The sequence below is a fragment of the Bufo bufo genome, chromosome 11 (assembly GCF_905171765.1).
Source record: "Bufo bufo chromosome 11, aBufBuf1.1, whole genome shotgun sequence".
Lineage (NCBI taxonomy): Eukaryota > Metazoa > Chordata > Amphibia > Anura > Bufonidae > Bufo > Bufo bufo.
In genome coordinates, this window is record NC_053399.1 from 72,501,756 (window position 1) to 72,525,941 (window position 24,186).

The window sequence follows — 24,186 nt, forward strand, 5'->3', positions numbered from 1 at the left end:
GCAGTTATACTAAAGAAACAAAACCACTTTGTGTAACTGCAGCTCTGCCCCCCCGAGGTTAATCAGCCGCATGCATCTCACAGTTTGTAATGCAGGCAAGGTGATAATGCTGGATGTTAGTGTGAACAGTGCCTAAGGCTACGTTCACACTCGCGTTTTGGGCGGATCTGTCATGGATCTGCAAAAACTGATCCGTTACAATAATACAACCACATGCATCCGTCATGAACGGATCCATTTGTATTATCTGTAACATAGTCAAACGGATCCATCATGAACTCCATTTAAAGTCAATGGAGGACAGATCCGTTTTCTATTGTGCCAGATTGTGTCAGAGAAAACTGATCCGTCCCCATTGACTTACATTGTGTGACAGGACGGATCCGTTTGGCTCAGTTTCGTCAAGCGGACAGTAAAACGCTGCAGGCTCCAGAGCGGAATGGAGACTGATCGGAGGCAAACTGATGCATTCTGAGCGGATCTTTATCCATTCAGAATGCAATAAGTCAAAACTGATCTGCTTTGGAGCGCTTGTGAGAGCCCATGACAGATCTCACAAACGGAAAGCCAAAACGCGAGTATGAAAGTAGCCTTAGTCTGCAGAAGTAATAGTGGACAGAGAGAGAGGTTTGCTGGCCAGCAAGAAAATGAAAGCATACAAGAAAGACATACAGATGCACAGACAGACAAACTAATGACACATTCAGCCCGTAACATACCCCCCGGCTCAAGTGGAAGCTTGTCCTTCCACAAAATAGTTTTCTTGGACTTGGGTACCAAACCGAGATAGATGGTCAGCATTCTTATGCTGGACTCCTGGTTTATACTTCGGTAAGGCTGTAAAGTCACGTACCATCTCGTCAGACAAGCATCGTTACCTTTCATGGTGTTTAGCCAAAATAAAGGATGAGGATCAGAGATTTGTAAATAATAATGCAAACTCTCAATGGCCCATTTGATGGCTAAACATTCTTTTTCTATAGTAGAGTATTCCTGTTCCCTGGGGAACAATTTCCTGCTTATGTACAGAATAGGATGTTCTTCTTCATCCTGAATGTGACATAAAACAGCCCTAATTCCTCTCTCGTAGGCATCAACCTGAACTTAAAATGGTAAGGAAACGTTTGGATTACTCAGTATCGGTGCAGTACAAAGTCTCTCTTTAAACTACTAAGTCCTTGGGCACAACCACTTGTCCACTCAACAATGTTCCTCCTTGCTTTTTTAGTAAGATCACTTAGTGGGGCTGCTAGCTGGGAAAAATTTGGAATACATCGGCGGTAATAGCCAGCCAGTCCCAAAAGTTTTTCAGAATTGGTGCATCCTTTACTGCTTTGATCTTAGACATTTCCACCACCTATTACATAACCAAGATAACATGTCTCTTTCTGCGCTATTGTACATTTGGCTCGATTGATTGTGAGTCCTGCTCCTGCTATGGCAGATATGACATTGTCTAGGTGCAAGATATGGGATGTCCAATCTGAACTGAAGGCAATGACATCATCAAGATAGGCTGCACAGTATGAGCGCTGAGGATTGATCACAGTATCCATTAACCTTTGAAAGTTAGCAGGAGCATTATGTAGGCCGAAAGGCATATCAGTAAACTGAAATGAGCCTTGTGGAGTGGCAAAAGCATTTTTTTCACGGGAGTTTTTCTCAAGTGGTATAGCCCTTGGTTAGATCAAATGTGGAAATATATTGGGCGTCCCCCAACCTAGTAATCAGATCCTCAACATGGGGCATAGGATAAGTGTCAAATTTGGAAATCTGATTAAGCTTTCTAAAATCAATACAGAATCTCTTCTCCCCATTCTTCTTGGTACATTCACAATATGAGAACACCAAGGACTACAAGATGGCTCAATGACACCTAGTTTTAGCTTATTTTGGACCTCCCCTTCTATTACTAAGTTTTTCTGGTGCCCTGTAGGGTTTTTGTCGTATAGGTTTTGCATCACCAGTGTCAATTACGTGTTGGGCTAAATGAGTGTGACCAGGTGTGGAGACAAACGTACCTTTATGTTTCTGCAGTAAAAGGGCTAAATCTTTGTTCTATCAGAAAGTTACTTACCTCGCTTAATTTCTCAGGTTTGTGAGCAATTGGGGGACAATACAGAGTAAGCTTTCTCAAGAATATTGGGATGATATTTTGATAGGCCCGCAGTTGCTAGTACTATTCTATCAACCCATTTTTTAAGTAGATTGTCATGGAAGATTTTTTTTTTCTCTTGAATTCTGCCAGGCATACTGATTTTGTACAGGACCAGTCTGACGTAGGACTTCAAATGGTCCCTGCCACCTCGCTAGCAGTTTATTGTCAGAAGTTGGCAGTAGGGGCAGTACGGTGGCTCAGTGGTTAGCACTGTTGCCTTGCAGCGATGGGGTCCTAGGTTCGAATCCGACCAAGGGCAACATCTGCATGGAGTTTGTATGTTCTCCCTGTGTTTGCGTGGGTTTCCTCCAGGTTCTCCAGTTTCCTCCCACACTCCAAAGACATAGTTACAGCGCATCGAGGCCCGAAGGGTAAGCTTGCGTGTACACAAGACTATACATCATCATCATCATCAGTAACAGTAAGACCTTATCACCTGGTGAAAAATAGTTATCTTTAGCAGATATACCATTGTTTCATATGGGACTGTGTCTCAGTAAGGTTGATCTTTACAAAATCACCCAACTCAGTCAGTTTGTCCCTCATAGAAATAACATACTCCACCAAGTTTTTAATTTGGGACAGGTTTTTCCTAGTGTTCCTTCATCACATCCAGTGGTCCTCCTGGTCGTCTCCCATAAAGCAGCTCAAAGGGTGTAGAAACCAGTGGATGCTTGGGGAACCTCTTTGTATGCGAACAACACATAAGTGTAACGGTCGCGTACACACACACACAGGGGGAAGGGAAGTGACCACTGCGCTCCACCCTTACCCCTGGCCCTGCCTACTTGCCTCGCGAGTCCTAATGACAGGGGACAACTGGACGGCAATCCCTAACTTGGAATAAGTGCAGGGATGACAGACAGACAAACAACAGGACGTGAACGGACCGAGTCAATACTAAAAAAGCTACAAAGTACAAATGGAGCAAGCAGAGAATTGTCAGGAGAAGCCGGGGTCATAAATACCAGGAGAGCAGAGAAGTACAAGAGGAGTCCTAAGAGAGTAGTCAGGTGGGAGCCGAGGTCACAATACCAGGACGGATGCGCAGTACAGGAGGAGCAGGCAAAAGGATGGTCAGGGAACAGGATCAGGTAAGTATTCAGCAGTCCAACAAATAGCCAGGAACCTAGAAATTAACAGGCAACCTGTAGCCAGCAGGCTGCCTGTATTTATAGTGGGGAGTGAGGGTCATGTGACGTGGCCAGCGTCACATGACCGACAGACCAACCAGTCGAGCACCGAGTGATCAGCTCGGCGCTCAAGGCAGACTAGGAGCAGGGAGCCACCCAGCTAGTAAAGCCGCCCTGGGAATGAGGTCAAACACAGATCCTCATTCCCAAAGCTAAGCAACAGTTCTGCGGGCAATGGGGGACCGAGTGCACCTTCGGAACCCCGTTACAATAAGGGAGCAATTGATCCCATTGTTTTGGATACTGCTGCACAAACTTATAGAGCGTTCAACCAAGCCATCCGTTTGGGGATGGTATGGAGTAGTCCGTACAGCCTGAATTCCTAGAAGATGATGGATTTGCTTCATTAATCTAGACTGAAAGTTTGAGCCTTGATCTGTAAGAACTGTATGAGGAATACGCACAAGACAAAAAAACTGTATCATCTCCTTTGCAATTCTTTTGTAGTGATCGTTCTTAAAGGTATAGCCTCTGGATAATGTGTCATATAATCACTTATAATTAGGATATAGCGGTTACCTTTTTACTTTTTTCAAGAGGACCGACAATATCCAGCGCTATCCTTTCAAAGGGAGTGTCAACCACAGGGATGGGAACCAAATTAAATTTTTTGTCACCTGGAGAAATATACTGGCATTCTGGACAGGATTCACAAAAATTGGCTACATCTACATGTATTTTGGGCCCAAAGAACCTGTTCAGTATCCGTGATAGTGTTTTCTTTCTACCCAGATGTCCCGACAATGGTATACTGTGAGCTATTTTCAGTATTGACTCTCGATATTCAGAAGGCACCATTATTTGCCACACTTGTTCTTTTCTCTGCGGATGCTCACACAGCCGGTACAAGATGCCACTTTTAATGTTGTAACAAGGACACTGTTTAGGTTCCTCTGTCTCATCTTTCACCTGTTTAAACAGTAAGGACAGGGTGTTATCCTGTTTTTGTTTGACAGAAATGTCTTTTCCCCATTGTGGAGCATAGAAAGGCCCTTTTTCTAAGAGAGGATGTTCAGATCGCCATTTCTCACGGGCAAGCCGCTTTTCTCTTTTAGAAAGATGACTTTTGCTATTACCATCGAATACTTTATCATCAAATGGAAATAGGTTACTCAAAACATCTGAATCGGATACCTTTCTAGTTTGAGGTCTAGTCATAACTGCAGAAACCACACTGTGTCTTTTAAGCATACTACAAACAACAGGTAAATCGTGGCCTGGTACCACAGGATATGGCAGATTTGGCACTATTCCCATTTCTAATAACATTTATGTGTCAGCTACTTACATAGGTATCGCCGTTTTAGGATACACCTTTTTGTCCCCCTGCACACATGTCCAGAGTAAATGACCTGTTATATTGGCAGAGTCCACCAAGTCTGATCTTATCAGAGACCGCTGACTCCCTGTATCCATCAGGGCATTCACAGCTGGGAGTTCACAGTCACAGGTTGCAAATTAGTCTTTAACCAGACCAACACAATTTGCTGCTGATGCCTTTGATTTTTTTCCAGCAGAACTGGCAGAGTCTTTGGCAAGATGGCCAGTTATAGCGCAGGCAAAGCAAGTCTGTTCTTTATAATGACTTTTGTATTTTCTAGTTTCAGGTCTTTGGTTACCAGTAGGAGTAGTAAAAGAAACAGGTCTTACCACACTTGGCTTCTGAACCATTCCTTTTCATGCAAGCAAGTAATTTTCAGCCAGTGTCACAGCTTGCTCACCACAGTCAGGCTGATGTTCCTGGACCCAGATTTACATTGGTGCAGGAAGGACTTTCAAGAATTGTTCAAGGATAATCTTTTTCAGGACCTGCTGAACAGTCTTGCCCTCTGGAGAAATCCACTTAGAGCACAATTCAGACAGCTGGGTAAATGTTTCTCTAGGTGCTTCCTTATCCTGGTATCTGTAGGTCCGGAACCTCTGGCAAAATTACTCTGCATGTACAGTGCCTTGCAAAAGTATTCACCCCGCTTGACTTTTTTTTTGTATTTTAGTGCCTCACAACCTATAATTAACATGGATTGTTTCAGGATTTGCATCATGTAATTTACAGAACATGCCCACAACTTTTAAGATGTGTTTTTTTTTTTTTTTTTTTATTGTGAAGCAAACAACAAATAGGACAAATAGCAGAAAAAGTCAATGTGCATAACTATTCACCCCCCCTAAAGTTAATACTTTGTAGAGCCACCTTTTGCAGCAATCACAGCTCCAAGTCGCTTTGGATAAGTCTCTATGAGCTTGCCACACTTTACCACTGGGATTTTTGCCCATTCCTCCTTGCAAAACTTCTCCAGCTCCTTCAGGTTGGATGATTTGCACTTGTGAACAGCAATCTTTAGGTCTGACCACAGATTTTTCTATTGGATTGAGATCTGGGCTTTGACTGGGCCATTCCAACACATTTACTTGTTTCCCCTTAAACCACTCAAGTGTTGCTTTAGCAGTGTGTTTGGGGTCATTGTCCTGCTGGAAGGTGAACCTCCGTCCTAGCCTCAAATCACGCACAGAGCGGGACAGGTTTTGCTCAAGAATATCCCTATATTTATCACCATCCATCGTTGCCTCAACTCTGACCAGTTTCCCAGTCCCGGCTGCTGAGAAACATCCCCCCAGCATGATGTTGCCACCACCATGTTTCACTGTGGGGATGGTGATGGGATGTGTTGGGTTTGCGCCAGACATAGCGTTTTCTTTGATGGCCGAAAAGTAAGATTTTAGTCTCATCAGACCAGAGCACCTTCCTCCATACATTTTGGGAGTCTCCCACATGCCTTTTCACAAACTCACAACGTAATGGCTTTCTTCTGGCCACTCTGCCATAAAGCCCAACTCTATTGAGCGTACAGCTTATTGTCGTCCTATGTACAGATCCTCCAGTCTCTGCTATGAAACTCTGCAGCTCCTCCGGGTTACCTTAGGTCTCTGTGCTGCCTCTCAGATTAATGCCCTCCTTGCCCGGTCCGTGAGTTTTGGTGGGCAGCCGTCTCTTGGCAGGTTTCTGTTGGGCTGTGTTCTTTCCATTTGGTTATGATAGATTTAATGGTGCTCCTGGGGATCATCAAAGATTTGGATATTTTTTTACAACCTAACCCTGACTTCTCAACAACATTGTCCCTTACTTGTTTGGAGAGTTCCTTGGTCTTCATGGCAGTGTTTGGTTAGTGATGCCTCTTGCTCTGGTGTTGCAGCCTCTGGGGCTTTCAAAAAAGGTGTGTATATGTAATGACAGATCATGTGACACTTAGATTGCACATAGGTGACATCATTTCACTAATGATGTGACTTCTGAAGGTAATTGGTTGCACCAGAGCTTTTTATGGGCTTCCTAGCAAAGGGGGTGAATACATACGCACATGCAATTTTTTGTTTTCTATTTCTAAATAATAGTTTTTATTTATATATTTTTCTCATTTCACTTCACCAACGTAGACTATTGTGTTCTGACCCATTACATAAAATTCAGATTAAAAAACATTGAACTTAAGGCTGTAATGTACCAAAATACGAAAAATGTCAAGGGGGTGAATACTTTTGCAAGGCACTGTATATTATAGCGTCTTAGGTTTGCAGTTTTGACCTTTTTATAGTTTTCAGCATCCTCAGTTCTCATTTGGCTATAAGCCTGTTGAGCTTTGCTAGTGAGAAATGGTGCAAAATAAAGTACCCATTGTTCCTCAGGCCACTTATTAACTTAAGCCACTCTTTCAAACACTTTCAGATATGACTCTACATCATTAGTCACTGTTAACTTGGTAAGCATTAAAGTGGAAACTAGTGTTGCGCGAACTTGTTTTTTAAGTTCGGCATCTAAAGTTTGGGTTCGGGTTATCGAAGAATAGCATTATGGATTCCGCTACCATGGACCATAACGGAATTTAGAATCCATAATGCGATTCTTCGATAACCCGAACCTGAACTTTAGACGCCGAACTTATAACACAAGTTTGCTCAACACTAGTGGTAACATTAGGCATATTGCACTGCATGGCTTGGAGTACCCGAAAGAACTGTTCATCTCTCCTTGCTTTTTCAGCTTCTTGTCATCACAATTCACCTTTACGTTGCACCTTTTCTTTTTCTTTTCTGTATCGTTCCTGTTCACGATAATGTCTTTGCTCCTCTTCTCTACGCTGGTCACTTAACTCTTGGCAGTGAAACAACCCTACAAGGAGTTCCTCCATACTTTTTGGAGTAGTTGCACTTGCAGATGGAGCAGTCCCATTCCCAGCTACAGCACCCTCCTCAAAAATTATAGGGTCACCCACCTCAGACTGGGTACCTTCCATCTTGGATACAGGAATAGCTTTAACTGGTGAGAGGGTTTTTTCTGCCCATCTGGGATGTGTAGTCTCCTTGGTACGCTGAGATCGTCTTGGAGAAGGAGCATATATAAATCTCCTGGCATGTCCTCTTCCTGCCATATACTGAGTAGACAGCTCCCCCAGTGTCCAGCTAACACTCTGAACTGAAGATGGATTCCTAGCACATTGCACAGGTGCCTTTAGCCTGTTAAGGACCCTGCCATTTTTTCACCTTAAAGGGAACCTGTCCTCAACTTTATGCTGACCTCACTGAGGACAGCATAAAGTAGTGACAGAAATGCTGATTTCAGAGGTGTGTCATTCATCAGCTAAAAGTAAGTGGTTGCCAAGAACCAGCTTTATAATCATTACAGAACAGTCAAATCTACCTGAGAAGAGTCATGGTTATTCATAATCTCCTGCACGCTCACCCATCTGCTGATGATTGGCAGTTCTCTCCTAGAGAGTGGATATATATAAAAAGGGAAAAGAAGGATGCGGTTACCAAACACTACCTAAGTACACAAAGATGTATAACAGGTGGAAAATATATTCTGCTCCTGATGAAGGGGACTGTTATTTCTCCCCGAAACGCGTTGAGCCATTTTATAGGAATAAAAAAGATTGACGAAGAACCGCTGTCCCACGTGCCGTATATTTCCATCTTGGTACAATTGGAGCGCTGACGTCAGATCTTCTACATACTACAGGCGATCTTGGCTGTTTTTTTTTTGCTCTAGGTGTCTTGAGCTTTATCCTGGTGGCACACCCCCTGTGAAGTGAGTGCATCAGGGTTTTTTAATCTTGATTTTAATTTAAATTAAAATTTCAATTTTAATTTTTATTTAATATTATTACCTAATGAGTTTATATTATAATGCAACACAGATTCAGGGTATACGTGCTATGATATCTCCTTAAATACTGTTACTATATAATGTATTCAGTACGCTAATATATTACTAATATATGCACGTGGGATTTAATATTTACCCTGAGGCTCGCATATGGGCCATTAACACCAATAATAACATCTATTGCTGAGAGTGGCGCCTAATTATGTTTATTGTTTTTTTCTTGTTCACCTTTGTGGTGAGGGTAAGGACGTCTTGAAACTCCCTTCCTGGGCGTTTCAGGCGCATATGGCCCATCCTTTATCTATTTATCCACTCTCCTAGAGAGAAAGGGAGAAAACTAGGTGAGGTGGTCGTCACTCTTTTCTGCAATGATTGTGATGTTGGTTCTCTGCAACCACCTACTTTTAACTTTTAAATAACAGACCGCTGAAATCAACTCACCTGTCTCTACTTTATGCTGCTGTTAGTAGGAGCAGCATAATGTTGGTGACAGGTTCCCTTTAACTCCTTAAGAACCGGGCTCATTTTCACCTTAAGGACCAGGCCATTTGTTTCAAATCTGACCAGTGTCACTTTATGTGGTGATAACTTTAAAACGCTTTGACTTATCCAGGCCATTCTGAGATAGTTTTTCGTCACATATTGTACTTCATGACACTGGTAAAATGGAGTAAAAAAAATTCATTTTTATTTATAAAAATTTGCAAATTTCAAAGTTTTAATTTCTCTACTTCTATAATACTTAGTAATGCTTACAAAAATAGTTATTACTTTACATTCCCCATATGTCTACTTCATGTTTGGATAATTTTGGGAATGATATTTTTTTTTTGGGGATGTTACAAGGCTTGGAAGGTTAGAAGAAAATCTTCAGAAATTTTCAAAAACCCAATTTTTAGGGACCAGTTCAGGTCTGAAGTCACTTTGTGAGGCTTACATAATAGAAACCACCCAAAAATGACCTTCTAGAAACTACACCCCTCAAGGTATTCAAAACTGATTTTACAAATGTCGCTAACCCTTTAGGTGTTCCACAGGAGTTAATGGCAAATAGAGACAAAATTTCAGAATTTCTTTTTTTTTTTTTTTTTGGGTGGGGGGGGCAAATTTTCCATTTTAATAAATTTTTTCCAGTAACAAAGCAAGGGTTAACAGCCAAACAAAACTCAATATTTATTGCCCCGATTCTGTAGTTTGCAGAAACACCCCATATGTGTCCGTAAACTACTGTACGGGCACACGGTAGGGTGTAGAGGGAAAGGTACGCCGTGTGGTTTTTGGAAGGCAGATTTTGCTGGACTGGTTTATTTACACCATGTCCCATTTGAAGCCCCCCGATGCACCCCAAGAGTAGAAACTCCATAAAAGTGACCCCATTTTGGAAATTATAGGATAAGGTGGCAGTTATGTTGGGACTATTTTTAGGGTACATGCGATTTTTGGTTGCTCTATATTGGATTTTTGTGAGGCAAGGTTACCAAAAATAGAAATTCTGAAATTTCATCTCCATTTGCCATAAACTGTTAAGGAACACCTAAAGGGTTAATAAAGTTTGTAAAATCATTTTTGAATAGCTTGAGGGGTGTAGTTTTTTTAGATGGGGTCACTTTTATGAAGATTCTACTCTAGAGATGCATCAGGGGTTCTTCAAATGGGACATGGTGCCAAAAAAAAAGGCCATCAAAATCTGCTTTCCAGACACCATGGCATAACAGTCAGGGAGAGCTCTTAGGCTACTTTCACACTAGCGTTCGGGGCTCCGCTTGTGAGCTCCGTTTGAAGGGGCTCACAAGCGGCCCCGAATGCATCCATACTGCCCTAATGCATTCTGAGTGGATGCGGATCTGCTCAGAACGCATCAGTCTGGCAGCGTTCAGCCTCCGCTCCGCTCAGCAAGCGGACACCTGAACGCTGCTTGCAGCGTTCGGGTGTCCGCCTGGCCGTGCGGAGGCAAACGGATCCGTCCAGACTTACAATGTAAGTCAATGGGGACGGATCCGTTTGAATTTGACACTATATGGCTCAATTTTCAAACGGATCCGTCCCCCATTGTCTTTCAATGTAAAGTCTGGACGGATCCGTCTGAAGCTACTTTCAGACTTAGAATTTTTTCTACAATATAATGCAGACGGATCCGTTCTGAACGGATCCAAAGTCTGCATTATATGAGCGGATCCGTCTGGGCAGACCCCAGACGGATCCGCTCTGAACGCTAGTGTGAAAGTAGCCTTAGGGTTTTATAGGGCTCACCCATATGCTCCTTAGTTTGGGATCAAGCCAGTCGGATGTATATTTATAAGTTCCAGCTATCTGCAACAACATCCGTGATATTAAAACCGCCATAACCGTCTTAAGCATGGATCCGGTTTCATCCTTGATTGACCGCATGCAAGGTCTTTCGCTGGAGGTAGCAGATCTCCGTAAAACTGTGTCTCAGTTTCAGGTGACCGGTTCTGCTGGCGTTCATGGAGTTTGTTCCGAGCCTAAGATCTCGCTTCCGGATACGTTCTTCGGGGGGTAGTGAGAATTTTGTTCGCTTTAGAGAGGCTTGCAAACTCCATTTTCGCCTACTTCCCCATTCCTCTGGTGATGAGGAGCAGAGGATGGGGATCATCATCTTGCTGCTCAGTGATAACGCTCAGTCTTGGGCCTTTTCGCTGACGGTGGGGGCACGGCCCCTCTGATCAGTGGATGAATTTTTTGTAGCCCTGGGGCAGATATATGATGACCCGGATCGTATTGCTCTGGCTGAATCTAAACTGCGTCTTTTATGCCAGGGTAAACAGTCCGCAGAGATATATTGTTCTGAATTTCGGAGATGGGCAGCTGATACTTGTTGGAATGATGTTGCACTCTGAAGTCAATTTTGCCATGGTCTTTCGGAAAGATTGAAAGATGCATTTGCTTTTCATAAGAGACCAGCCTCGTTAGAGTCTGCCATGTCTCTAGCTGTTCATATTGACAGGCGTCTTAGAGAGAGAGAGGAGAATACTTCTTGTCATATTCAGCCCAAGGAGAGTGTGGCTGTCTCTTTCAGTGTGCAGGGGTCTCAGTCTCTCTCAATCCCCTCTGAGGAGGAGGCCATGCAGCTGGATTTGCTTGCCTTTGATAGTAGAGGATTCAGCTCTCATAGAGGGTTTGTTTCTGTTATGGGGGTATAAATCATTTGGCTAATGTTTGCTCCTCTAGGAGATTCATGGAGTTTTCTGAGGGTAATAAAAGAAAAACAAAAAGAAAAAAACCCTCTAAAAACTTTCCATTTGCTACTATTGGCAAGGTTGATGTGGAAATTAAAGGTTTGCCGTTTGCTTGTAGTTTCCCCTACCTGCCAGGGTGGCGCTACACAGCAAGAACATTGTTTGTGAGATTTTTGTAGATAGTGGAGCAGCTGTCAATCTCATTGATAATCAATTTGCAATAACGCATGGTTTCCAGGTATGCACTTTGGAAAAGGATATACCTGTTTTTGCTATCGATTCTGCTCTACTTTCTCAAAGATCGTTAAAGGGCATAGTTCACAATATCCATTTGACTGTGGCTGACGCTCATGTTGCGGATATGTCGTGTTTCGTCCTAAGCGGATTACCTACTCCTCTAGTGTTGGGGCTACCCTGGCTCACTAAACATAACCCCACCATTGATTGGCAAGCAAGGCAAATAAATGGTTGGAGTGGGTTTTGCAGAGAGAATTGCCTCACGGCGTCTCTTTCAGAGGTTTCTCCCAAGACTGTACCATCTTTTCTCTCTGAATTTTCGGATGTGTTTTCCGAGAGTGGTGTCCAGGAGCTGCCCCCTCACCGGGAGTACGATTGCCCTATTAATCTCATCCCAGGCGCCAAGCCGCCAAAATCACGTTTATACAATCTCTCCCAACCTGAAAGAGTCGCTATGCGTACTTATATCTCTGAGAGCCTGAGAAAGGGACACATCCGACCATCGAAGTCACCTGTTGCCGCTAGTTATTTTTTTGTTAAGAAAAAAGATGGTTCTTTAAGACCCTTTCAGGGAGCTGAACCGTATCACAATTCGTGACCCATATCCGCTTCCTCTGATCCCAGACCTGTTTAACCAGATTGTTGGGGCTGAAGTTTTTTCTAAGTTGGATTTAAGAGGGGCATACAACCTAGTCAGGGTCAGGGAAGGGGACGAATAGAAGACTGCCTTCAATACCCCTGAGGGTCATTTCGAGAATTTGGTTATGCCCTTTGGTTTGATGAATGCTCCGCCCGTCTTCCAACATTTTGTGAACAGCATTTTTTATCATTTAATGGGGAAATTTGTACTGGTGTATCTAGATGACATTTAGATTTTTTTTTTTCCTGATTTCAAGACTCACCACCTACGTCAGATCTTGCTGATTCTGCGGGAGAATAAATTGTACGCTAAACTGGAAAAATGTGTGTTTGCGGTTCCGGAGATTCAATTTCTTGGTTTTCTTCTCTCCGCGCTGTGTTTGATTGGGAGCTTCCTGAGAATCAGAAGGCGCTGATGCGGTTTTTGGGTTTTGCCAATTATTACAGAAAGTTAATTTTGAATTATTCCTCTGTTGTTAAGCCACTCACTGATATGACTAAAAAGGGGGTAGATTTTTCCTTGTGGTCGGTAAATGCGCTTAAAGCCTTTTCTAGTATCAAAGAGAGTTTTGCTTCTGCTCCCATTTTGGAATAACCTGATGTCTCTCTACCTTTTATTGTTGAGGTGGATGCTTATGAGGTGGGTGTGGGTGTGGTCTTATCTCAGGGTCCCTCTCCTGCCAAATGGCGACCGTGTGCCTTTTTCTCAAGTAAACTCTCCTCTGCAGAGAGAAATTACGATGTGGGAGATAGGGAGTTGTTGGCCATCAAATTAGCTTTTGAGGAATGGCGCCATTGGTTAGAGGGAGCCAGACACCCTATTACCGTGTTTACCGACCATAAGAATCTGGCCTATTTGGAATCAGCCAAGCGTCTGAACCCGAGACAGGCCAGATGGTCTTTATTCTTTTCTAGGTTTAATTTTGTTGTCACGTTCCGCCCTGGGGTTAAAAATGTGAAGGCGGATGCCCTGTCACGTTGTTTTCCTGGAGGAAGGAACTTTGAAGACCCGGGTCCTATTTTGGCTGAAGGGGTGGTCGTCTCTGCTCTTTATCCTGATTTGGAGGCAGAGGTTCAGGCAGCCCAGGCAGAGGCTCCTGATCTTTGTCCTCCTGGGAGGTTGTTTGTGCCTCTCGCTTTATGACACAAGGTTTTTAAGGAGCACCACAATACTGTCCTTGCTGGGCACCCGGGGAGTAGAGTCACAGTGGATCTCATTGCTCGGAGATTCTGGTGGCCGGCTCTTCGTAAGACGGTTGAGGGTTTTGTGACAGCTTGTGAGACCTGCGCTCGTGCCAAGGTCCCTCATTCACGGCCATCGGGTTCTCTCCTCCCGTTACCCATTCCTTCCCGTCCTTGGACGCATCTGTCCATGGACTTCATTACGGACCTGCCTCGTTCCTCGGGGAAGACTGTGATTCTGGTGGTAGTGGACCGTTTTAGCAAAATGGAGCATTTCATTCCCTTTCCTGGGTTACCCAATGCTAAGACGTTGGCGCAAGCGTTTGTTGATCACATTGTTAAATTGCATGGCATTCCTTCAGACATTGTTTCTGATAGGGGCACGCAAATTGTTTCCAGATTCTGGAAGGCCTTCTGTTTTCACTTGGGGATTCGGTTGTCATTCTCTTCTGCTTTTCACCCGCAGTCGAATGGTCAGACTGAACGTGTGAATCAGAATCTGGAGACATATCTGCGCTGTTTTATGGCGGAGAATCAGGAGGATTGGTGTTCTTTTTTGTCCCTTGCTGAGTTTGATTTAAATAACCGTCGCCAGGAGTCCTCGGATAAGTCACCATTTCTTGGTGCATATGGGTTTCATCCGCAGTTTGGGACATTCTCTGGAGAGGGGTCTTCTGGTTTACCTGATGAGGAGAGATTTTCCTCGTCTTTGTCATTTATTTGGCAAAAGATTCAGGGTAATCTGAAGAGGATGAGTGAGAGATATAAGCGTGTGGCGGATAAGAGACGTGTGCCTGGTCCGGACCTGAATGTGGGTGATCTGGTGTGGTTGTCTACAAAGAATATCAAACTGAAGGTTTCCTCCTGGAAGTTGGGTCCTAGGTTTATTGGGCCTTACAAGATCTTGTCCGTCATCAATCCTGTTGCCTACCGTCTTGATCTTCCTCAGACTTGGAAGATCCATAATGTTTTTCACAGGTCCCTTTTAAAACCTTATGTCCAACCCACTGTACCCTCCTCTTTGCCTCCTCCTCCGATTTTTGTTGATGGCAATCTTGAATTTCAGGTCTCTAGGATTGTGGATTCTCGCATTATCCGTGGTTCTCTCCAGTACCTCATTCATTGGGAGGGTTATGGTCCTGAGGAGAGGATGTGGGTCCCAGTGGCGTACATTAAGGCCACTCGTCTCATCAGGGCTTTCCATAGGTCTCATCCTGAGAAGGTGGGCTCTGAGTGTCCAGAGTCCACCCGTAGAGGGAGGGGTACTGTCACCGCCAGATCTGTGAGAAGGTCTGGCAGACGTTCTTCTCTACCTCTTGCATGACGTTCTTTGTTTTGGTTTTACTTTGTCATCTCCTTTCCTTCTCCCAGGTGTTACCTATTTAGACTAATTGTCTCCCTTTATATTCCCTCCCATACTGCCTCACTTTGCGGTTTATACTACTTCCTGGATGAGGTGTTCACTTCTGGAGGCTGCTGCTGCTGTTTGCTAAGATAAGTCTTTTTCTTTATTTGTGTTTCCTTGCTGGCTTGATTCTAGGTGACTCTGACTTCGTCCGTATTAAGTGCAGGGAGCCAGTGGTCGTGTCCCCTCACTATTATAGGGTCTTCAGGTGTCACACAGTCTTAGGTACGTGGGCATGCAATCATCTACCATTCAGACCCTTGCATGGGCATAGCAGTCAGGGAGAGCTCTTAGGGTTTTATAGGGCTCACTCATAGGCTATTTTGGGATCAAGCCAGTCGGATGTTTATTTATAAGTTCCAGCTATCTGCAACATCATCCGTGACACCCTGTCAAAGCATCATTTTTGGTTGCTTGGTCCAAAAAGGCAACTTTTTGACATTTTTTCCCCCCCTATAACACCATGTGTGGTTAAACACCATCTACCCCCGATGAGGGACGATTTTTGGAAGTTTTGGTATATGAGAACGCATGACGTTGCGGTGTGATATTACACATGCTGTATGTTAACATAGTCCAACATGCATTTACCCACAGTTATGTATCTCAGCGTCACTTTTACTATCGCTGTCATTGCGTTCCAGAGCTTGGGGAGGGAAGAAAAAAAAATCATAAAAAATAGACGAAAAGAGATAACTAGTTTTCCTAAAAATTTCCAGTCCTAGGACACCAGGAGGGTTATATACCAGTCTCCAGGGCATTTGGAGCCACTTTGGTTTGGTCTGAACTGAACTTCAATTCGGCAAACACTGAGCTGAATCTCGAGCGGTTTGCTCACCTCTAGTATGTATATTTTGTTACTATGGATCCTATTATCAAGTAGACAAATTCCTGTGAATACATCAGTGAGGAGACTGAGAATCTTTTATATTATGGTAGATGCAGATCTACAACATGTCATATGTACAGGTTTATTTTTTTATCAAAGCAGTTTTCCTGGACTTTAGCATTCGGCCCCTTGCAGACGAGAGTGTGTCACGCTGTGAGTCCACAGTGCAGCTCCCGGTCTGACCTCCCAGCACTGCCGGGGTCACATAGTATTATATTGATTTATGATGCTATGTAATACTTACATTTCTGGAATGTATAGGATAACACTAACAGCATTATGTCAGTGTCATCTAATAGATTCCAGAACTGTAAGGGTTACATAGCATCATAAAACAAAATAATGCTATGTGATCCCGGCAGCGTGACACACTCTCATCTGCAAGGGGCCTTAATGTGCTATCCGCAAAGGTCATCAGTATCTGCAGACCAGCTGTTTGAAGAGGCAGTGACGCTATGTGAGCACCACAATCTCTTCCTAGGCCAGTGACCTCATTTTCAAAGGTCACATGGCCTGGGCTGCAATACCAGGCACAGCCACTATACAAGGGATGGCGCTGTGCTTGTGCAAAGTGCCTCCCCCAGGGCCCTATTGCATGCCAGGTCTTGTGGAATGCGAGTGGTGTGGCCTATATGTGTCACGGTGCTCCTACCTGGATACAGTGGGACCCCAGGCTTAGGCTCCATAGCTTTAAAAAAGGGAATAGTTGAGAGATGAAAAATAAATAACTTGAGTCCAGACCTTGATATGAAATTCAACCGCAGCTTTACTTGAATAAACTTTCATCCAAACGATTTTCAAGCTTTGTCTTGGTCCCAGCAGGCTTTGGCATAAACTGGCAGGAAAATTTGGTAGCGTTACTTGCTTTCTTTCTCTGCTGTACTGACAGGCCTGTTTAAATACTTTGCATTCTTTCTCTATGCTGCACTAAACTCTGCTTAGGTTTTTGTACTTCAGGTCTGTTCTAGTATCCTTGGATGGGGTGCCCTGGGCTGACACTCAACTTCCAGCCAAAGAACAATTCCTCTTGCGGATATCTCTTATGGCTGTGATGGCTAACCTCCGGAACTCCAGCTGTGGTAAAACTACAACTCCCAAGATGCACACTTGCTTGGCTGTTCTCAGAACTCGATAAAATTGAATAAAGCATGCTGGTAGTTGTATTTTCCCCGAAGCTGGAGTGCTGGAGGTTAGCTATCACTGTCTTATAGCAACCAAAGAATGATTTCCTATGGTCAATATGGCTTCAAGACATCTGCTTCCATGGTCAGCAGAGCTTAGGCTGCTCTGGCTGACATAGACACGTCAGGCTGTGAGCGTGCCACACCTTACTCCTCTCCTGTCCAGACTAGAACTCGAACTCCAACTAACTGGAACTGCTGCCCCTTCCTTCTGGTAGGAAGCAGGATTGGCCCACTTCTGCCCATAGGGGGGAGAATGGAATGGTGAGTTCCATTCTCTAAGTATAGCTCTGCCATTTACACTGCCACCTGCTGGTGAACCAGGCATATTACATGTAACAACAGTTATATAACAATCATATTGCTGCACGATGTGGAGGACCCGGAAATTAATACAAGCATGACATTTATGTTAACCATTAGAGACCATAGCAGGGTGTTGGAATGGTAACACCACTTCAGTGTGTTACACTTGGTATTGCCGAGAAGAGGCCGCAGACCGTGTTGGTGTCAGATGTCGGGCCACCATTAATCGGATATTGATGGTCTCTCCTGAGAATAGGACGTCAAACCACTTTAATGGGGCCATTATAATGGTGTATCTCCTCCAGAGAAAACTGGGTGAGAGAGAGTCTGGCAAAATAAGGGTTTCACTCGATAATTATCAGCCGGCTGAGGAGCTCAGTTACATCTGGTCATAGCTCTGGCAATGGGGCCCCCAGTCTGGAGAATCCATGCTGAGGTCTGTGGGGGCCACAGCAGGACCAAAAGTGTGGAATGAACTGCAGACTGTAACGTTTGTTTGGGGAACTGGGTGGTAGACCCCGGTCCTGAGGGACAAATCCTTGTGTCATTAGTGTCTAGACAGCCGAGGATTTGGTTTACTTGTTTGTAAGTACACTGTAAGGGGAAATAGAGCTGGATGTGATCAAATTACCCCCAAATATACGGTGTTAGAGGGGCTTCTTGAGGTGTATCAACTGTCTAAGCTGAGAAGATGGCTGCCCCAGAGAGCTAAGTGGCCCTGAGCCGTTACAGTAGGACCTCTGGTCTAGGGAAGGTGGTGGAATTCTCAGAGACATGGGGGAGTTATTTATTAAAACTGGTGTAAAGTAGAACTGGCTTAGTTTTCCATATCAACCAATCAGATTCCACCTTTCATTTTCCAAAGGAGCTCTGAAAAATGAAAGGTGGGATCGGAAGTTTATAGGTATATCACACAGGTGGAGCGCGGTCATCTATGGGACCTTCATAGCATGACGACACCGAGGACTATAGAAGTGTGGGATAAGAGCTGAAAGCTGGAGATCATGGTCTACATATAAAGGTAACAGGTGCACAACAAATGTGGAGCGTCCAAAGCTTATACAATGTCGGCATCAGACGTTTACAGTGCTAAAAAGACGTTTTATGTAAGGGGGGGAGAATATAAGGATTAACCCCTTACACACTGACCACGCAGTCTTCTTTTCACATCCTTTATAACCCTTACTGATCCCGCACCTGTACTGACTATAATCTACCGGAACCTGAAGAGTCTCCACCTGGCTGTCCAGCACTGCTCCACCTGACCTGTCAGGAGCTGCGTCCTCCATTCCTGACCTCTAGTGTCTATTCATATACCGCTCACCTGTCTGTACCCCACTGTCTTCTGTGTTACCCCAAAACTGTGCTGTGTACAGTGCTGCAGAAGGGGGTGTCACTATAATGATACCAAATCTACAGAAGTATAAGCAGCAGAAGTAAAATAGTCCACCCCACCATGCTCTCTCCAAACCCTGTGTCACTTGTGGCCCCTAGTGTTATATAGCACAGTCCATTAACAAGAGCAGGTAAGTGGACCCCCAGCATGTGTAGCTTCATGTCATAGGACACAATCAGCTCTGCTTCACTTGCTCATTTCCTCAGTGTTGTGAAGTAACGTGTCATCCTTTTTGATTAGGACAGGTTCTGTGTGTACTAATAGGACGGCGGCCATTTTATTTCTCCTGATGATTGCTGTCTATACTAAACAAGCCATTATAACTAATGAAAGGTATTTGGGAATATATTTATAATAAAGTAATATTTAAGTATTTTCAGTAATTTTACTATTTTTAATTCCCGGAGAACCCCTTTAACTAGAGTTAGGGACATATAATTCCAGTTGATATGATCAAACGCAATCTCCACGTCAAAGGACTTTTATGTTAATGCGCCACATATAGGATATGGAGTAATCTAGTAGAATTATCCTCCCCCCCTTCTCTTTACAAACCCTGTTAGCTCCTTGTTAATTACTCGAGGTAGTAGAGGGCACGTTTATATATCTGAGAAACTCCACCCATAGTTTAATATCTGCGTTGAGGAGGGAAATGGGCCTCTAGCTAGCGATATCACCTTCTAGGGACTGCTGTCACGGAGGGAAGGATACAAGATACAATAAACACACAGATACCTCAAAACAATCGTCTAGGCCAGAAGCTAGGGATAAAGGTCACCTCCTGAAAATTCCCTACCAGCTCTACCTGGACTTCTGTGCCCACGTTCAGACCCTAAAGGTGGGAATCAACGTGCCCCCGTACCTAAGGCTGAAGATTTCCTAAAGTCCCTTAGTTGGTGGAAAGGGGGAAAGAGGCAGCCTGCTTCCTCAGGTCCTGGAGGCAGCAGGTTTCTCTCTAACAGCCTAGACAGAACACAAAAAAGAAACCAAAACCAACTTATCTTGTAGCAGAGCAGAAACGGCAAATCCACCTTTCCACAGAGCAAGATAGAAGTTATAACCCGCACCGGACACTGGGAAGGGGCGTAATTTAAACTCGCACAAACGATCCCACCCAGTTCACCTGAAGGGGGGCGGATACAGCTCAACTCCAAACCCAAAACAAACAAAAAAACTACACACGTGCTGCTAACCTGGCAGACCTCCGCACATAACCTGAGCAGGGCATGATAGTACCCCCCCTTCTACTGGTGATCTCTGGACACCCCGGCCCAACTTTATCCGGGGGGGCCCTGTGAAAGGCCCTCACCAGTCGGCTGGCACTAACATCCAAAGCCGTAACCCACATCCTCTCCTCGGGGCCGTATCCCCTCCAGTGTACCAGGTACTGAAGGAACTCTGAAGAACACGTGAGTCGAGAACCCTAGAGATCTCGAACTCCTAAATTGCCATCAACCAGAACAGGGGAAGGAGGCAATGGCGATGGTTCCACCGGTTTCACATATTTCTTCAGTAAAGACCTGTGGAACACATCAGGGATCCTCCAGATCTGTGGAAGATCCAGACGAAACGCCACTGGATTGACAACCGCAGATATTTTGTAAGGTTCAATAAATCTTGGACCCAGTTTCCAAGATGCTACTCTCAGTTTAATATTTTTAGTAGATAACCACACCAGATCATCCACACACAGGTCTGGACCAGTCACACGTCTCCTGTCAGCCATTCGTTATACCTCTCACCCATCTTCTCCAAATTAACTTGGATTTTCCACCAGATAGAAGACAAGGCAGAAGAAAATCTCTCCTCCTCTGGCATCCCAGAGGAACCAGTCCCAGAAAAGGTACCAAACTGAGGATGAAAACCGTATGTGCCAAAAAATGGCGACTTACCCGTGGACTCCTGCCTACGGTTATTCAAAGCAAACTCTGCTAGAGATAAGAATGAGTACCAATCCTCTTTGTTCTCAGCCACAAAACACCTCAAGTAGGTCTCCAGGTTTTTGTTAGTACAGTCCCTGACAAAAGTCTTGTCGCTTGTGTACAAATTGACCTGAAGTGCCGCTAAAATATATTTCTAATCAAGATTTTGTTACAAGAAATGGGTCATTTTAATCCCAACAGCTTTTGTAATAATTTTCAGTGCAAAACGAAACTGACAAAAAGTATTCTAATATTCACAGCTTGGTAAAGCCCATTGAGTCAATTTTTGCCAAGACATAAGTGTTGTCGCCTTGTCATATGAGCTTCACCTGTGACTAATAATGGATCAATTAGGTCTCAGGTGTGTATGAAAAGAACCCCCCATCACATCAACTGCAACTAGACCTCTGCAAACATGCCTAAGATTCACCCGGAGACTAAAGTGTTGATTATCAAGAGGCTGAAGACCAGATCCACTGCTGATGTGGCAGACACCTTCAATGTGTCTCAGCGTCAAGTTCAGAGGATAAAAAAAAGATTTGAAGAGACTGGAGACGTTTTGGACAAGGCCAGGTCAGGCCGACCCCGCAAGACAACTGCTCGAGAGGACCGTTGGCTCAAAAATCCAAGGCCAGGCCATTTTCCACTGCAGCAGAGCTCCACGAGACCTGGTCACCTGAAGTCCCTGTGTCAAGCAGAACAGTTTGTCGGATCCTGTCTCGAAATGGCCTCCATTTGCCAAGGGCCACAGCCTGCTAAAAGGATGGACGCTGGAAAAGGGGCAGAAGGTGGATTTTTCAGATGAATCTTCTGTTGAATTACAGCACATTCGCCGCAAATATTGCAGGAGACCTACTGGAACCCGCATGGAGCCGAGATTTACCCAGAAAACAGTGAAGTTTGGTGGAGGCAAAATCATGGTCTGGGGTTACATCCAGTATGGGGGTGTGCGAGGGATCTGCAGGGTGGAAGGCAACATCAATAGTCTAAAATACCAAGAAATCTTAGCTACCTCTTATATTCCCAACCATAAAAAAGGCCAAATTCTGCAGCAGGATGGTGCTCCATCGCATACTTCCATCTCCACATCAAAGTTCCTTAAGGCGAAGAAGATCAAGATGCTCCAGGATTGGCCAGCCCAGTCACCAGACATGAACATCATTGAGCATATGTGGTGTAGGATGAAAGAGGAAGCATGGAAGATGAAACCAAAGAATATTAATGAACTCTGGGAGGCATGCAAGACTGTTTTCTTAGCTATTCCTGATGACTTCATCAATAAATTGTATGAATCCTTGCCAAACCGCATGGATGCTGTCCTTCAAGCTCATGGAAGTCATACAAGATATTAAATTTGGATCTCACAGCACCACTACTTAATTTGCTGACATATTTATGGATTTGCAGTAAAGTTGCTAAATTTCTGTATAGGCGACAAAACTTTTGTCTTGCCAAAATTTGACCTTTCTGTCTTGATTAAATGATAAATCTTTTTTCAGTGAAACTAATTTATTTCAGTGCATTAAACATGATTTGGGAGGGCTTTAGCTTTTCATATGAGCTATTTCTAACACCAATTGATTCATTAAAAGTCAGGTTAATAGCAGGAGTTTCTACAAAATAGAGAAGCGACAAGACTTTTGTCAGGGACTGTACGCTTTTTCTGCCCATTCGACTGCGGATGAAAAGTCAAAGAGAACAAAAGTTGAACACCAAGACAAGAGCAGAACGCCCTCCAAAACCTGGAAACAAACTGCGTGCCCCTATCAGAAACCACATCCAAGGGGATACCATGTAATTTCACAATGTTATCAACAAAAACCTGAGCAAGAGTCTTAGCATTGGGCAGACTAGCTAACGATACAAAGTGAGCCATTTTACAAAAACGGTCCACAACCACCAAAATCACAGTTTTCCCGGAGGAACTTGGCAGATCAGTAATAAAATCCATAGACAAGTGCGTCCAAGGACGAGATGGAATAGACAAAGGAAGAAGTGAACCAGAAGGTCGAGTGTGAGCAACCTTTGAGCGTGCACAGGTCTCACAAGCTGCTACGTAATCCTCAACACTCTTGCGTAACCCGGGCCACCAGAAGCTCAGAGAAATAAGAACAAAGGTAGACTTGCCACCAGGATGTGCAGCAAGGACAGTATCGTGATGTTCCTTGAATTCCTTGTATCACAGTCCAGCAGGAACAAACAACCTCCCTGCCCCTCCTGGGCTCCCAACACCTCCATCTCCAATTCGTGGTACAGAGCGGAGACCACCTCCCCATCAGCCAAAATCGGAGCAGGATCCTCCGAATCACTTCCCCCAGGAAAACTACGAGACAATGCATCTGCCTTGACGTTTTTAACCCCCGGGCGAAAAGTAACCACAAAATTGAACCTAGTAAAGAACAGTGACCATCTAGCCTGTCTAGGATTCAGACGCTTAGTGGATTGCAGATAAGCCAAGTTCTTATGATCAGTATATACCGTAACGGGATGAGACGCCCCCTCCAACCAGTGGCGCCATTCCTCAAAGGCCAATTTGATGGCCAGCAACTCCCTATCTCCTACATCATAATTCCTCTCGTCGGCCGAGAGCTTCTTGGAAAAAAAGCACACGGACGCCATTTGACAGGAGATGAACCCTGTGACAACACTGCTCCAACCCCCACCTCTGATGCATCCACCTCCACCACGAATGGCTGAGACACATCGGGCTGCATCAGAATGGGAGCAGACGCAAAACATTCCTTAATAGCCGAAAAGGCCTGAAATGCCTCATCCGACCAGACAGAGAAGTCGACGCCTTTCCTAGTCATATTGGTCAACGGTTTAACAATGGTAGAGTAGTTCAAGATACATTTTCTATAATAATTGGTAAACCCCAAAAACCACATCAAAGCTTTCTGATTCTCCAGTCAGTCCCATTCTAGAACCGCCCGGACCTTTTCGGGGTGAGTAGTATAGTGGGACATGTCTCGTCAAACTCAAAGTGACAGGTGCCCTGCCCCTTTTTCACACCATAACCCCTCCCAAAAATGCCCTAATCCCTCCCAGAAATGCCCTAACCCCTCCCAGAAACGCCCTAACCCCACCCAGATCCGCCCATTTCTCTCCCCTCGCTGTTCCAAACCACGCCTAAATGCCTCCCACTTTATGATTTTCATATCATTTTATATGTCTTAATATAAATTTTATATCAAATGATAAGCTTTTTATATCACTTTATAAGTCCTTATCAAATGATAAGCTTTTATTAACACTTTATATCCCATTTATAACATTTTGATACGGTTTTATACCACTTTTATATCATTTTGTGATTTTAT

General features: G+C 44.2%; 2 protein-coding genes across 2 annotated transcripts in view; one reads left to right on the top strand and one right to left on the bottom strand.

Moving 5' to 3' along the window:
* The window catches only part of LOC120981622 (NACHT, LRR and PYD domains-containing protein 3-like), a 3,400,916-nt gene that overhangs the window by 843,531 nt on the left and 2,533,199 nt on the right, over positions 1-24,186 (top strand). The window lies entirely within an intron of this gene.
* Positions 1-24,186, bottom strand: part of LOC120981623 (NACHT, LRR and PYD domains-containing protein 12-like) — an 840,242-nt gene that overhangs the window by 368,432 nt on the left and 447,624 nt on the right. The window lies entirely within an intron of this gene.